General features: G+C 42.6%; 1 protein-coding gene and 1 long non-coding RNA gene across 6 annotated transcripts in view; one reads left to right on the plus strand and one right to left on the minus strand.

Moving 5' to 3' along the window:
- RAI2 (retinoic acid induced 2) overlaps positions 1–14,705 on the minus strand; it is a 95,279-nt gene that overhangs the window by 45,849 nt on the left and 34,725 nt on the right. The window contains exon 5 of one of the 4 annotated variants that reach the window (XM_081001653.1): positions 2,354–2,431. The exons of the other annotated variants lie outside the window; for them this stretch is intronic. The gene's annotated coding sequence lies outside the window, so the exon portion shown is untranslated. The remainder of the gene's footprint in view (positions 1–2,353; positions 2,432–14,705) is intronic. 4 annotated transcript variants of the gene reach the window in all.
- LOC308475013 lies at positions 9,495–13,700 on the plus strand. 2 transcript variants are annotated; one of them, XR_013985082.1, is made up of 4 exons: positions 9,495–9,771; positions 10,680–10,871; positions 10,962–11,215; positions 13,490–13,700. It is a non-coding gene; the product is annotated as an uncharacterized lncRNA (long non-coding RNA). The 2 variants fall into 2 exon arrangements; XR_013985081.1 differs by having other exon boundaries at positions 10,680–11,215.

The raw sequence follows: 14,705 nt of genomic DNA on the forward strand, positions 1-14,705 counted from the left end.
GACCTCCGGAACAAATTAAGTACGTACCGTATTTTTCACTCCATAGGACGCACCGGATGATAGGATGCACCAAGTTTGGGGGACAGGAAAACAAGGAAAAAAATATTTTGAAACCCAGAAGCCAGAACAGCAAGAGGGATCTGGCTTTTGGGATACTGTGTGGCTGTTCTGGCTTCTGGGATAACCGCGCCAAGCGTCTTCAGGGCAGCAGGATGAAGGCTCCGCCTGCCCGAAGAGGCTGCACGCAGCTAAGGCAGAAGCCAGGGCAGACGCGTCGCTGAAGGGGTGCTGCACAGTTTTTCCTCTCTGCGCAGCGCCTCTCCTGCAAAGGAGAGGTGCTGCACAGAGAGGGAGAACTGCGCAGTGCCCCTTCAAGCGAAGCTGGAGAAGGAAAAAAGGAAAAGGAGACCCTTCTGTTCCTCCTCCAGCTTCACAGGACAGGCGCGTGGCTGAAGGAGGACAGGCGGGCGCAGTTCTCCCACCTCCCGCAGAAACCTGCAGAAGCCGCGCGCTCTTTAAAGGGGCTGCGCGGCTTCTACTGGATTTTCTAGGAGGTGGGGGGATTCCCCCACCTCCCGCAAAAGCCCGCAGAAGCCCCGTGCTCTTTAAAGGGTGTGTGGCTCCTGTGGGCTTTTCTACGAGGTGGGAGAAGGGACTGATGCGGCCAGTCAGTCCCTTCTCCCTCCTGGGGAAAAGCCCGCAAGAGCCGCACGGAGCTTGTGTGCAGCTCTTGGGGGCTTTTCCCGCCTGCCTCCCCCCTGCATTCGCTCCATAGGACGCACACACATTTTCCCTTGCTTTTTAGGAGGGAAAAAGTGCGTCCTATAGAGCAAAAAATACGGTAACCCGAGGTACCACTGTAGAAGCATATTCTCTTAACAAAGGCATGATGGGACTGATTTCCCCAGGTACAAAATGCTCCTGGAAAAGCCCATCAAGGGTGAAGCTACAGGCACAAAACTCCTGTGTAAGGAGTAAAAAATAAATAAGTAGATGAAATGGATATATTCGCCAAACTTTAGATGTTTGGTCTTGGCAGCTTTTGAGAAGTAAATTGAACAGTGTGAATTAGAAAAGCTGCACATGTAACTGTCATTTAGAGAATCTGGCGTTTGTTCAGTGTTGTTAACTAGAACTTCTTGAGGGCATGAAGAAGCAATTTCTCATTGATTTCGTGTGTGTGTGTGTGTGTGTGTGTGTGAGAGAGAGAGAGAGAGAGAGAGAGAGAGAGATTCATTCACTTCCATTGTGCCAGGAGGGTATTTTTAGACTGACTCGCAGTTGCTATATTACTGAAATAAGAAGGGTAGGCTTCCACATTTTTAGCTGCTTTTTAAATATAATCTCTTCTTTGGTGTGGCCTTTCAAAATGATCATGGACAATATATGTGCTCTCTTGTCTCTCTCTCCATTATTTAAACCAATCATAAATAGCATCCCTAAGAGCAGGGAAAACCTTCATCCATAACTACTAAGGCCTGGAATTCTTTGGAGACAAAAGACTGGAAACTGCAAAGGAAACAATACTGCTTTTGTTTGCTTTGCTGGTGTGTTAAATCTGTTACAAATGGAGCATAAAGCTTGTCATATAACCTCAAAATGAACAGCTCTTTGGCTTTTTTTTTTTTTTTTAAAGAGCATTAAAGTACATTAGCTTTGTGTTGCCTGCTGACTACACAGCAAGAATAAGCACATACATAAAAACATTAAAACTGAATCATATAGACCATAGGTTAATTTCATAGAACAGACTCCAGACACAGTTGTCATAGTCCCATCATAAGCAGCTGCCTCCTTGTTGGAAAAACTGGTGCACCATTAATACAAAAGCTGCAAATGCTACAGAGGACAGAGATCCCAACAGGACAGAGGGAAGAAGGTGGTTTTTGAGGTATACTGAGATGAAGCGATTGAGGGTCACAGAATTAAAACTAGAATCAGCAGTTCTGCCCAGAAGGCTGTCAGTAAATGCTGAAGCTCTAGTGCAAGGCAGTCCAGCCTCTCATACCAAGTGGGCTACAAGAGCACTTCCACACAGAACCCGGGGCAGGGGGCACACACTGAATTACATTTCCCTCTTTAGGGAAGTTTTTAATGTGTGACATTTTAATGTATTTTTAATCTTTGTTGGAAGCCGCCCAGAGTGGCTGGGGAAACCCAGCCAGATGGGCGGGGTACAAATAAATAAATTAAGAGTAATAATAATAATAATAATCACATAAATTAAAGTGTTTGCAATATAGTTAATATAAGTGTTTTTCTTTTTTAACTGTTCCTGAGCATGAACTGTATTTTTGGTTCACTTTGGTACAGACAGAACAAAGGCTAGTTGGGGTTGTTTTGAAATATTTACCTTGGATGGAGCAAATATGAAGGATGGCATAGGATGTAGGTGAAGCATTCACATGTCTTCGTATACATGATCTTAAACCTATGGAATGACGTTAAAAAACATATTTCCAGATATATCACTTTTGGATTTTCTTGACTATACACAACATGAGCCTGGGTAGTATTAGGTATGCCTAACCCCTTTGATTTTAATAGGGACCACTAACTCTGGATAGGATTGGGCTGAAGGGGCTTAATAATAATAATGCCCTTTTCCAAGGTAATAAATAATAGTGTCTTTTTCTAAATTTTGTGGATGTTGGATGGTAGAAATTGAATGCTTCTTTTGTGAGGCATTTCCTTTTTGGAATGCACATTTTGCATTTTAACTAAACTTGATTGAAAATGCTCTGCATATTGCTTGTTTTATTCTCCCAAGTTGGAAAAATAATAAAGTTTTATTAAAAAGAGATATCTATACAGGATCAGGATGGTGCCTGCAATCTCTCTCTCTCTTGCCTTGACACACAGATGTGCTGCAGAGTTACTAGACTGGCTGGCTAAGTGAGCATTCTTGGCTTGCGCCCAAACAGGCCCTCCTCCCTTCTTCCCTTTGCCCTATGGATGCAACATCTTCCATATAAGAAAAACCTTAACATCTCGCAAGGAAGTGTGAATGTAACAGTGGGAGGTGAGCAGGGTGCATGCTCTCTTCCAGCACAAAGCAGCATGGTTCCCTTATTTAATTAACTTGCACCTGCTGTCTTATTTCCAAGGGCTGTGCCTATTTTGCGCTACAGACCAACTGGCGGGCTGCAAGGTCACATTACAAAAGCATGCCCCAATCAGAGAAATACGGCAAAGCTTGTCTTTCCAGGTCCTGTCATTGTGTTGCTTATAACGTACATGTGTGTGTGTGTGTAAAAGAAATAAGCTGGCAAAATAAGGCACCTTGCGTTCCAAATCCTAAATTCAGCTGTTGAATTGCAGTGTGTTAAACTCCTTACCACAATAACTGTTAACTGAAGGCTGAACGTTGATTTTAGAAATACAGTGGTACCTCGGGTTACATACGCTTCAGGTTACAGACTCCGCTAACCCAGAAATATTACCTCGGGTTAAGAACTTTGCTTCAGGATGAGAACAGAAATCGTGTGGCAGCAGCGGGAGGCCCCATTAGCTAAAGTGGTACCTCAGGTTAAGAACAGACCTCCAGAACGAATTAAGTTCTTAACCCGAGGTGCCACTGTAAAATAAAATAAAGGTCTTATTGTACCATCATCTTCAGGCTGCAATCCCATGCACCAACAGTAGAGAACATTTGTCCTTCCAAATGTTGCTGAACCACAACTCCCATCAGCCCTAGCAAATACAACCAAATGAGGATTCAAGGAAGTGCAATGAGTGCCCATCACAAATTGGCTGCCATAGGACATAAAGACTGCCACATCTTTAAAAAAGGAAGAAAAAAGACAGACCACAAAATGATGCAGGCATGACCCTGCCCCTCACCCCTTCAACGGGGGGGGGGGGCAATTACATCTGCTGCCACCCTGTTCACTCACAGAGAAAAGCTCTTTGCACTTCTCCTCTATTCAGAACAGATGGGAGGGTGGGCATCAAATCCTGGCATCCAATGAAATGTGAGCTTATTGAAGGGAGCTGTTCAGCGTAGGAGAGGCTGAGGCAGTGCAAACAGGAACTGAGCAGAAAAAGCAAACTCTTCTGTATTGTGGATTTTTAAAGAAAATATTTACAGTGGTACCTCGGGTTACATACGCTTCAGGTTACAGACTCTGCTAACCCAGAAATTGTGCTTCAGGTTAAGAACTTTGCTTCAGGATGAGAACAGAAATCGTGCTCCGGCAGCACGGCAGCAGCAGGAGGCCCCATTAGCTAAAGTGGTGCTTCAGGTTAAGAACAGTTTCAGGTTAAGTACGGATCTCTGGAACGAATTAACCCGAGGTACCACTGTACTGCAATTTTTCACAGGTGCCAAAGGAGGTACTGATGGGCACACTTGCTCCCACGGACTCCATGTTGACAACCCTGGATATACAAGGTTCAGAAGAATTTCAGACCACTCCTTAAAGTGCCTGAATTCAACTGCCCTGTTTCAGTTATCATCGGTGTATTATTACGTCCAGTTATTTGATCTCTTTCTTCTGGAAACGTATGTGAAAGTACATGACTCTCATATCGCAGCAGCATCAAGTTGCTAATAGTAGCCAATTGCAGAAATCTCTAATTTAGGAAGAGTGAAGTTAGAGCCAAACTGCCTTACAATCAAATTATGTTAGCCATTCTTCAAAGTACATGGAGAAAACGAAACATCAGAGGATGTGCTGGGGACAGTTAATGACATTATAAAAATTACTATAAATATCATTTGAAATCACATCAAATACGATATATCAAATGCATTAATGTAGCAGATGCATTTTGTGCCGGGGGAGTAAAGAAAGATAGCCCTATGGATGTGTGATACCATGAAATTACATTTGCATAATAGAAAGTGAATGTTCCCTTCCAGAGCTCAGTAGTAAAGCCTTCATATAGTCAGTAATGAACAATGATGCTTTCGAAGCAGAATCTACAACATCATCCCATGCATTTCATTGAGAAATACGTTCCTCTGGGGCAAATGCCACTTAAATTCCCAAACAAGTGTATTTAAGATTGCAGGCTTTTGTGTTGCACCATTTCCTCATTAGCACTAGATGAACAATTTGCAATAACAAACTTATTAAACAGTATTCCTTTTTACCAGTATCCATGGTGAAAAGCAATTTCCTTAGACTTGTGTAAATTGTTGTACGAAGTGATTATGTAATTGGGGACAGTGGAAGTGGGAATCAGACACCTAGGATGCATCTTCATTCTAGATTCAGAATGCATCTTCATTCATGGGGGCTCCTTCTATCGGCCCATATGGGACCAGCATGGGTGGCCGGGCCTAGTGAACTTTTAATTCCTTACCCTACAGTTATGATTTGTGGGTTCCCACTTAATTTTATTTTGATTTTCAATGTGATTCGAATTGTATTTTAAACTAATCGTTTGGTTTTGTGTTTTTAATGTATTATATATTTGGTGTTAGCCGCCCTGAGCCCGGTCTCGGCCAGGGAGGGCGGGGTATAAATAAAAATATTTATTATTAATATTTATTATTATTGTTTCAGAACGCATCTTCATTCTAGATCCATAATGCATCTTCATTCTAGATCCATAATGCGTCTTCATTCTGGATTCAGAATGCATCTTCATTTCCTATGAAATCTGCTGCTACTTCCATTTCTAATTTTATGTCCAGAGATGCTAGCTACCATGAGAACAACATGATCATGGCTCCCATTGTGTTTCTAGATGCCGTTGGACCTGTTTGTGACAAGGTCCAGGATATGAAACCTGACATTCTGAAATTATTTTGTATTATTGAAACATTTGCCTTTGTACATTTACATATGTAACACAGTGTATTCTTGTAACTTTTTTCTGTTGTTGTTTTAGCTTTCTATATATCACTTAGTAATATTTTTATATATTAAATGTTATAGAAATTGTCTAATTACAATATGTGTCCCTTTGTAAATAAATAAATAAACAAAAGATTGAAATCTACCAGCGCTTACTCTGTGTGATGCATTTATACACCTGGGCATGTAGTCCCTAGGATCCTTTACAAAAGAGATCTTAGAGATCCCTGTGTGATTAAGTGTCTCTTAAAAACATCATAGAATTTAGGGGTTACTAAAGGAAATCTCACTTGCGCCCCACTCCACCCCTCTCTCTGGAGGGAAACGCAAGTCATTATATTGTAATATTTGTTTATATTGTTGGTGTCTTAAGCAGAAGGAGCACAATAAAGGCATAGTGAAAAGGACATATTGTTTATTTTTTTTATCAGGCTTTCCTCATGCTGGGCTTAGATTTCTTCCGCCAAAAATTTTGGAGAATGTTTGCACTTTTTCAAATGGAAAAGGAGATGAACAATTGAATTATTAATTCAGTTAAGGACACATTTGGAAACAGATGAGAAGGAAAATTTGATCCATGGTGAACCTGAGAGAGGAATGCACCTCAGCAAACCACAGTCTTTATTTCCATTACTTGCTTAGGACTCCTGGTAGTGAATAACTACTTTTTCATTCATTCATTATTAAATAAATGTTTGCATAATCTATGTAGATGTGCACAGAGTCGTCTTGCATGCAGACAAGCAAAGGAATGAATGCACAGGTAGATCTACTAATGCCATTTGGGTTAGTGGTGAAACTCTTGACCACAATCCTAGACAGCCACATCACAGGCAGAGAAGAATACATGTTTAGAAGTGTTTTCAAAAGTATTTCACCTATAGAATACCTATAGCAGACCAAAGCCTTCCTGGCTGCCTTTCCTCTAAACACAGACTTGCCTATCCAGTCAGGAGAATGGATGCAGCAAAAAAATTATATAAAACCCTGGAATGCAAATGTGTATCTTCTCTCCCTCCCCAATTGTCTAGATGGCAGCCATTATGGACAACGGACATCCACGTTTATTGGACTACCACATCCGTAAGAATTCCCTGGCTACTCGCCTTGTGTGGAATACACTATGAGAGGTTTCAAAACAAAGCCTACACTGCATTCTTCTGATGCGTTAAGACACTAGGTTTGGCATTATTATTTTTAAAAACCCTGTCTTTATTGCAATCTCCTTGTTCACTCTAGTGCTCTACAAAGGTCACCCGCTCCCTAGTCAGCTTGATAATAAGGATCTGTAAATCAATATTTATTTGACGCTGCACTGATTTCCTCTTAGGCATTATGTCCATGCTGTTAATCCATATTGATGTTTTTCCTGCAGTAAAGGCCGGTTTAAAACAGCAGTATGTGCAGACTGAGAGCAGCACAGCTACAAATGCAGCCATCGATAAAAGTGTATCACATGTTTAGCCAGAACTCTGAGGTCAGAGATGAATGAACATGAGACATTTCATTAGAACTCTCCATATTTGTTGGTTGGTAGGTAGGTAGATCACAGTACAGTGGTACCTCAGGTTAAGTACTTAATTCGTTCCGGAGGTCCGTTCTTAACCTGAAACTGTTCTTAACCTGAAGCACCACTTTAGCTAATAGGGCCTCCTGCTGCTGCCGTGCCGCCAGAGCCCGATTTCTGTTCTTATCCTGAAGCAAAATTCTTAACCTGAAGCACTATTTCTGGGTTAGCAGAGTGTGTAAACTGAAGCTTATGTAACCCGAGGTACCACTGTAGTCTGTTCTTACTTTCCTTCCTGACAGTTCAGTGGGTGCATATGGGTTTCCTTAAGAGTCAATTACAGACCTGGGGAACTACTCTGAATTTTTAGCGTTTCCGTGTGGGATTCACTAGCAGACAAAGACCAAGTATCAGGAGCCAGGATGATTTGTGACCAGTCAGGAGGCTGAAATTCTGCCATCCCTTGGCAGCAATGGAATCCATTATGAAACCTGATGAAGAATATGGTGAGCCACATTGGGATTTGACCTCACCTGGAAAAGGATCTTTTTATCTATAGCTCCCAGCCATGCAGTGGCAATCCAAGATTTCTTAAAGACAGGTCATTTCCAGACATTGGGTTGAACCAAATATTACGTTCTGATGCTGTGCTCATACTCTGCCTGCTTCCAGATTGTCTCATGCCCAAGGAAGGTTGCCACTCATCCCTAGAAAAACGTGATTGTCCTTTTTTGAGAGAAAAGTGTCCCTTGTCCTGTTTGGACTTCAAACAGGATGCCTTTTTTCACATATTTGAACTCCTCCTCCTCAAAACTGCACAGGCAGAGGGTGGGTCTGGTGGGAGGAGAAGAGCGAGAGCCTGAGTGGGAAATTTGTGCAGGCAGAGGTGCAAGTCTGCTCTATACAACACGTATTACTTTTTTAAGGGATTGGTTCGCTGAATCAAAATAAATAATGACTAAGCTCCTTTGAAAGCTCAAGCATTTGCAAGTATCCTGCAAACTATCAGAGCTGTGTTGCTACAGTCCATTGCAAAGTGTAGCGTAGTGTAGTGGATTGTTCTCATTAAGCTGTTTTTCTGTACGTTGACAGAGCGTTTTATTGAAGTGACAGCTGAGTGGCTGTAGTGATGTATTAGATGTAAGGAGAGTGTGACTGTTAAAATATGCAGGGTTACACGTTTAGATTAGTTTTGTGTACAGTGGTGCCTCGCAAGACGAAATTAATCCGTTCCGCGAGTGTCTTCGTCTAGCGGTTTTTTCGTCTTGCGAAGCAACCCTATTAGCGGATTAGCGCTATTAGCGGTTTAGCGGCTATTAAAGGCTTAGCGGCTTAGCTGCTAAAAGGCTATTAAAGGCTTAGCAGCTTAGAAAAAGGGGGGGGGGGAGCGAAAAAAAATCTCAAGACTTTCAAGACATTTTCGTCTTGCGAAGCAAGCCCATAGGGAAATTCGTCCTGCGAAGCACATTGAAAAACGGAAAACCCTTTTGTCTAGCGGGTTTTCCGTCTTGCGAGGCATTCGTCTTGCGGGGCACCACTGTAATGTGCAAGCACACTGCCTTGCCCCTGCAATTTAGGGGGCTGGGGTTGTGCAACATCAGCACACCATGCACACACGCTGCAGGGCTTGCGCACATGACTCAAGCAAACCCATGGTGTGCGCACAAGGCTGCTGCAGAATTTTGAGGGGGCCCAGCCCCCTCCTTGAATTATTTTTGGGGGGCCCAGATGGCACCCTTGGTAGTGTGATGATAGATAACAGTATAATCACCAGAATTACTCATATTAGTGTGGTCCCCATTTATGATATATATGACATTTTCTATATATATCCTGTAATTACAGTGCATTTTGATGATTCATATACAATTTACATATGCACATTTATTTTACTTAGGAAGATTGATATATTTATTGTTGCTTGATTATTTAAAACGTGAAACGATGATGATGATGATTATTATTATTACCACCGCAATAGTAGTAGTAATATTTTTTCACATTGAATGTGGAATTTGCATTGTACCTTATTTATTTAATATTGATTTTACTGTGTAGGAGTGATATGTAAACCACTTAAGAGATTTTTGTTAAAATGTGAAGCAGGAAACAAGCTAAATAAATATAAATATGCAGTTATTCTTTATATTATTTGTAATAGTATCTTGGCACAGAGCCCCCTGGACAGAGTTAAAACTTATTTACATAACCACTTGCACAGTGGACAACACATGTGAAAAAAACATCTAAAAACTTGGACAAACATCCCCATTTGCTGTCAGGAATCTATGACGCCGCCATCTTGTTAAACATACACCTTTAGGCTGTCTTGGCATAAATGTCCTTCCCTGGGTGATCTGACGTAATTTGAGTGTCTAATAATAGGCTTTTGAGGTCAACAAAGCCATTGGAAAAGGCCCTAACAACCCTGAGACAAAGAATATAAAACTATCAGAGGTTTGCATGCATAGTTTTCAAAAATGACAGCAGCAGCGTTGGCTCTTATGTTTGGTGTTTGCAACATATAATGTACACTCAAAATATAATGAGAATGTTTATTTATTAGGATAACCAATCCACCAAGCAATTGCTTATGTTCATATGGTGTAATGAGATAACAAGCTTTTCTACAATAAAGACCCAACAGTGGAGGAGAGAAAAATCTGTGTTCCTGGACAGCAAAAATCTTAGGCCTTACAATTAGATCTTGAAGGAAATTTAGCTCCGAGTTCCACTCAGTTTGATGGGTCTTCAAAGTAAATAGGGCCAGACAGCTTCTTATTCCTCTTTAGTTATGACTGAACAAAAACTACATGTGCTTTTTTGTTCTTCTGTGCGCTTGTGTACATTCAATATTAAAAGAAAACTTATTATGCAAATATAACTGTTCTAAGTGGAATGAAGGATTTTTTGACAACAGTGTCAATGGGGTTCTGTGCATTGCAGACTATATAAATAACCAAGCGTTATCTTCCCACTGAGGCAAGGAGGATATGTATAATCTGGCAATTTTGGAGCCTCATTTTAACAGCTCCTGTTTTAATTAACAAATTTAATTTCAAATTATTAGGTGGCGCAGGAATAAAATAGCACAGCATGTGCCTCCTTACATATTATTGTTATCAGTGGCACAGCAGGGCTCCAGTCAGCATTAAATATGAACAATGGATAAGTTACAGGAGCCATTCACCGGGCTCAGTCAGCAGGCAAGCATTTTGCTTATACCTGATAGAGGGATGGGGCGGGGGAAGGGAGGGGGAAATCCTTTGCAACCTCTTCAAAGTGCAGAGAAACGTATGAGGTAAACCGCGCTGATTACTAGGCTCAAAAAAGGCTAACATGCAATTTGTGTTCTTTTTATGTAGATTAAATGCATTCACCACAGCTCACAGAGCTTAGATTCTCAGCGGGGATTCAGAGGGGTTGAGCATCAGGCAGCCACAGTCGGGCGCTGAACTGCAGGGCGACAAAATCTACTATTGTGCATTAGAAATAGTCACTTAATCTATCTTAATGGATGAGAAACCCATGGGACAAGCGTGCATTAAAGTCAGCAAGTAAGTTGCGACATTTAAGGAAAGCTGTAAATATAGTTTTTGAGATAACACTTTGAAAGGTTATTAATGAGCCTGAAATCCTCTCAACAGTCTCTTTAAGCTGTGGCTAACTATGGAATTGTCACTGCCCACTCTCAACACAAGGAGAAGTGCTGTGTTAAGCGTTTAGGGTAAGGTCATACACACATGGAATAAACAAGGCACGGATGAGGCAGCTTTTCCTCGGGTGAACAGGAACTACAGCCAATTTGGATGCAGTTAAGTATACAAGATGAACTGATCTTAGTTCTCTGCTGATTATTGCAGTGGAAATACAAATAAGTGTGTATACCAATTTTGAACATGTGAGTATTTTGATATGATGACTTATTGAAGCTATTGGCACACTTGGGTAGGATTCAGTGTGCAAATTGAAACACAGCTCTCCTTCAAAGTTCTCACTTGCCCAAAGTCTGCAATGCAGTTTTCTAACAATTGCTTTTAGGAAATGTGCGTATTCCACAAAAACAGTAAAAATGCACATATTAGCAGGAAGTGCGCATAAAAACATACCAGCGAATATGCCACACGAAATGCATTGTGTTGGAGGGAAATGCTTGCAAGAGGTGCCTATTGGCAGTGGCGTAGCGTGGGGCGTGCAGGGGGGGCCGGCCGCACCGGGCGCAACATCTGGGGGGGCGCACTCGCCGCCTCCGGAGTCGCTGAAGAGCCTCGGGCGCAGGCTGTAGCAGAGCCCCATGTCTCGCAGAACCGACGAGCTGGCAGCGGCTCTCAGCGCTCGCCGCGGAGGGCGCACCAGGCAGCCCCTCCTCACAGCCCCGCCGCTGCAGCTGCAGCTGCTGGGCCATGTTGCATTTTCCTCGCCTCTCTGCCCTCCTCCTCCTCCGGGCAAGCGGCGTCGTTTGGGCGGCAGCGCCAGCGGCAACTTGCCTCATATCACCTGACACGGACCCACCGCCGCCGCCGTGGCTACCTTACCATAAATACCCCAGCCCAGGCAGCAGCAAGAAGAAGCTGGCAGCGGCGGCAGGTTAGGGGTTAGGGGGCGCAAATTACGTGCCTTGCCCCAGGAGCTGACAACCCACGCTATGCCGCTGCCTATTGGATAGAACTGGATACAGAAGTGTATGTTAAGATAATTTAACAGTAAAATGCTGATAAATTTTCATATGGACATGGACAGACACACACACACCTCAAGTTGATGTGGAAATGTGGTAAACCAAACTTCATATAGGAAAACAGAGAAACAGCTAAAATTGCATTGCTTTATCATGCATGCCAACCATAGCTTTAGTGAAATCCAGCAAGCCAATGCTTATGCTCTGATGAGATGATGAATTTTTCTGTAAAGGAAAGCCCAGAGTGGGGGGAGATGCTAAAAATTGGTTCATCATAGGGTGCAGGTGTTAAGTTGTGGGTGAACGTATCAGACGACACAGCGATTCTTCAACAGCTCTTGTTTATTCACAGGCCAGAACAGAACAGAACTGAAGGGTTCAGCCAGCCTGCTTATACAGAGCTCCACTACAACGCAACAGTAACAACTTTCCAATCACTGAATGTCACTTTCAATTCCTTATTTGCATATGTGGACCTGAGTGAAAACTATCTACCGTATCCCCCTGCTGGCCCAGGGTGAGAACTTCAGTACATAACAGCAGGCACAGTGTACAGCCTCATCCTTACGCAATTCAGGATACATGACCAAGGTGCAATCCAGATGCTCTCTGAGATAAAGATACGGAGATTGAGTGAGCGTCAAATGAAAATAAAATATGTAAGAAGCAGGGCTGGCCCACCCATGAGGTGGGGTGAAGCAGCCGCCTCAAGCAATGGAAGTCCCTGAGGCAGTGCCCCCATGAGTGCCCCATCTGCTCTGCTGCTGCTACCACCGGTGGAGAACCAATGCCAGCACCACTGGCATCTCTGCTGGCAGTGAAGGAGGCACGGTGGGCAGTGTGGAGGTCTGTGGCACCATTCACATAACAAAAACTACCATAGAGATATCAAAAATATTAAAAGCAGGGGGTCCATGGCATGGCTTTTGAAAAACAGCAGGTCCACAGTACTTAGCTAATTGGGAACCACTGTTCTAGATCCTTAGCCTTGTGTTAAACCCACTGACCTCTGCATACAGTGTCACAGTCGGTACAGCATGAGGCTCTTAATCTCAGGGTCGTGGGTTTGAGCCCCACATTAGGTAAAAAGATTCCTGCATTGCAGGGAGTTGGGCTAAATTAGGGCCATACTGAGTGTGGCCTGAAGCCCTGGTTGCATCTTGGCCAGCTTCCTGTCTCAAAACTACCTAAGTAGGCACAGACTTGACTGCTCTCTTACAGCTTGGGTTTAACAGAGAACCTTTTAAGTTGGCCAGTTCTGGGAATGCATTCACCATCTTGCAGTGTAGTATTTATATTAATATACAATTATTTTATTTTCAATCATATTTTTACTCATTTGAAAGCTGGGAAAGGGCAACTGTTGATGCCTTATTCTCTGGAAAAGGAGAGGCTTTGGGGGAATTTTGCATGCTCAGAATTCCTGGCATTTGAGAAGCAAATTTTATTGTCTTTTCCCAATTTGTCTGAAGCAGTAATTTGCCCTGTCTTTTCCAGTTCACAGAAGCACTGATGTAAAAAGCCCAGAGTCTTCTGATACAACTGTTTGCTTCTATGGCATCATTTTCTTCCAGAGGAAAGGAGCTGCTGTTTCATTGTGTAAGCTCTGCTCAATTCTTCCCAATGGCAGTGAACTTAGATGCCTGAATGGCTGTGTGCAAAGGCTTAACCCTGTGTATTCCTTTCACACCTTTTCCTGATCCAACAGACATCACTGTAATGAAAGTATTTGACAAGCTCAATGTGATCCTACTGCTCTTTCCCTGACTAGTTCCATTAAACTTGTGTTGTTACTGTTCTCATTCTTATTTTATTTCAAGAAGCTCTTACACTGGCCTCCTACATGATCCCTTATGTAGACCAGGTTGAGTCCTGCTTAGTTTTCACAATAAAAAATGTGTCCCCAGATTATTAATTGGGCCTCTTTCCTACTGCCTGAAAAGATAGGGTTTTTTGGGCTGCCCCTTTCTTGGGGTGGGGTGGGGGACAGAAAGGTTATATTGAAAAGCCAAATACTGTAGAGGCAAATGTCCAAGCTGCAAAACTGAATGCAGAATTGAAAAGAGAGTGAGAAGGCTTAGTTTGGAAATCCATGATAAAAAGTGAGGGAAAGAAGTCTGGCGGAGAGGGCAGAACATACACTTCTGTCACATTTTTAATTATTACCTAGCATTGTAAATGTCTCTCAGCCCGGCTACTACGCAACTTCTTTATATATATAAAAGTTGTTTATATTCATTAAGACAAATGATCTAATCCTTAGTCTTCCATTCAGATTAGCAACATTGGGAACGATGGCTTTACTTTTTGGCATGAGGGAGGGAGGTCTGGTTCTTGGAGATGCATCATATTCTGAACGCTCCTGTTTAAAACTGCTTTGGATAGTATTCAAACAAAGTAATACTTTGAAAAGACAGACTAGCCAAATGGGAGTACACTCCATAGGCAATATTTGGACAGCCTCACTTCAAGGCAAAATCCAAACAGACATAAAAACATAGCCATATAGTTTTCTGAGGAAGAGGTGGGTTTAGGGAGCAGGGCCAGTTCCCCTGCACCAAGCTGAGGGGGTGCTGCAGGGTGCCACAACTATGACATACTGCATGAGGAGAACAGAAGGCAAGGGTGGAGGGGAGGCACCAAATTTTGACTTTGCACAGAGCAATGTTGAAATTTAAAAGACCAAAGTCTACCCCTGACTGAGGACAGAAAA

The sequence above is a fragment of the Podarcis pityusensis genome (assembly GCF_964106645.2).
Source record: "Podarcis pityusensis genome assembly, chromosome: 4".
Taxonomy (NCBI): domain Eukaryota; kingdom Metazoa; phylum Chordata; class Lepidosauria; order Squamata; family Lacertidae; genus Podarcis; species Podarcis pityusensis.